Below are 1840 nucleotides of genomic sequence, written 5' to 3'. Positions count from 1 at the left end.
CAACAGATCCGAAATGGGAGGGGCCAAACATTGTTTGTCCTGTTTGTTTACAATGTCTTTGTTGATGTTGTTTTGTTGTTGTTTTGAAGTCCAGTGTGCTTATATATTGTTTTTTTGTCTTTTGGTATACAGTATGAAACCCATTTCACATGCTCTAAAACGCCTCTAAAACATTCACACTGTACAATAGATCTACATTTCTCTTAAAGCTTTCAGTACATGGAAAAAAACACAAAAAAAGAGAGAAAGAAAGAAAGAAAATAGCCTTGACCCATCCTTTTTTTCTTAAAACAGGAATCCAAACGATATGATATTTTGCACAATTGGATCCTTACACCTAAGCAGAAAGTCTGCTGTTGTTGCTTTTTCATGTGTGCGCAGCTGAGCAGTCGCAGAAATTTACCTTTTTAAAATGGTTACCACCTACTCCCTGTCAACATACTTTCTGGAACCTTCCACACTCCAAACGGAAGGTGGAGAATTGCCAAATCAGAAAGCAAGTGAGAGGTATTAACAAAAGAAGGAGCGAGTGAAAGAGTGAGCAAGAGAGAGTCACAGAAAGAGATGGAGAGAGAGATTGAGAGAGGAGGGTAAATGTCATGTTGTACTCCGCTGACTACAGAAGAACACACTTTCAATTTCCCAGTGAGTCAAACACAGGAAACGCACTCTTTCAACTGAAGCCAAGCAGGCGAGGGGAAACCTCCTTTCATTTCTCCTGCCAACGTTACCATGGTAAGACGGGAGGAGGAAGGGGGAAGGAGAGAGGAGAGGAAGAAGAGAAAAGAGAAGAGTCCCATAGAGAGCACCAGTCTGGAGAGGATCCTCCCCTCGGCTGCTATTGGGAGCATCTCCAGTATCACTGCTTAAGAGAACCTCTTCTCTAACACACAACCACGGCTGGAGGCAGCAGAAACGCTGACCTGTACAACCCCTGGCGCACACACACACACACACACACACACACACACACACACACACACACACAATGCGCGAGCGCAGCAGGAGGTGGGCAGAGGCCAGTGAGGTGTGTGTTCACCAGAGGAAACACTCATATCACAGCAAATGAGCCAGAGCAACAAAGGGCCAACACAGCAGACCAGGGCCAATGCAGAGGAGGGATGGAGGGAGGGAGAGGAAGGGAGAGAGGAAGGGAGAGAGAGAGAGAGGAAGGGAGAGAGGGAGAGGAAGGGAGAAAAAGAGAGAGAGGGATACATACAGGGTGAGAGAGAGGGGGGGGTAAGTGAGGGAGGGAGGGTGAAAAGGAGAGAGAGAGAGAGAGAGAGAGAGAGACAGACAGACAGAGTATGTGTAAGAGTGGTATTTAGTATTCTGTTGAATCAGGCAGTGATGTTACATCATGCTGTCTGGGCTTCAGTTTGCTGTAGACATTCACATACGTTTAGTGTGTGTGTGTGTGTGTCTTACACGATTCCTTAAAGGGCAGAATGTTGTCACACACATCACACATTTTCACTAACCCCCCCCCCCACACACACACACACCATCTGTGACAGGTTAGGCTTTTGGCCCATGCTCAGCTGGCTTAGTGATCAGACAAAATGTCCAATATGGCCACTAATGGCCTCTGTCAAACGAATAAGAAGAACCCACTTAGATTTACACATTCCTTTCCCCTCCCCTCTCTTCTCCTGTCCTCTCTCCCCTCTGCTCTCCTCCCCTCTCCTCTCCTCTCCTCTCTTCTCTTCTCTTCTCTTCTCCTCTCCTCTCTTCTCCTGTCCTCTCCTCTCCTGTCCTGTCCTCTCTTCTCCTGTCCTCTCATCTCCTCTCTCCTCTCTTCTCCTCTGCCTTGCTCCAGCTCTCCTCTCAGTAATCTCCC

This window comes from Clupea harengus, chromosome 12 (genome assembly GCF_900700415.2).
Source record: "Clupea harengus chromosome 12, Ch_v2.0.2, whole genome shotgun sequence".
In the NCBI taxonomy this organism is placed as follows: domain Eukaryota; kingdom Metazoa; phylum Chordata; class Actinopteri; order Clupeiformes; family Clupeidae; genus Clupea; species Clupea harengus.
This window is presented reverse-complemented; position numbering follows the sequence as displayed.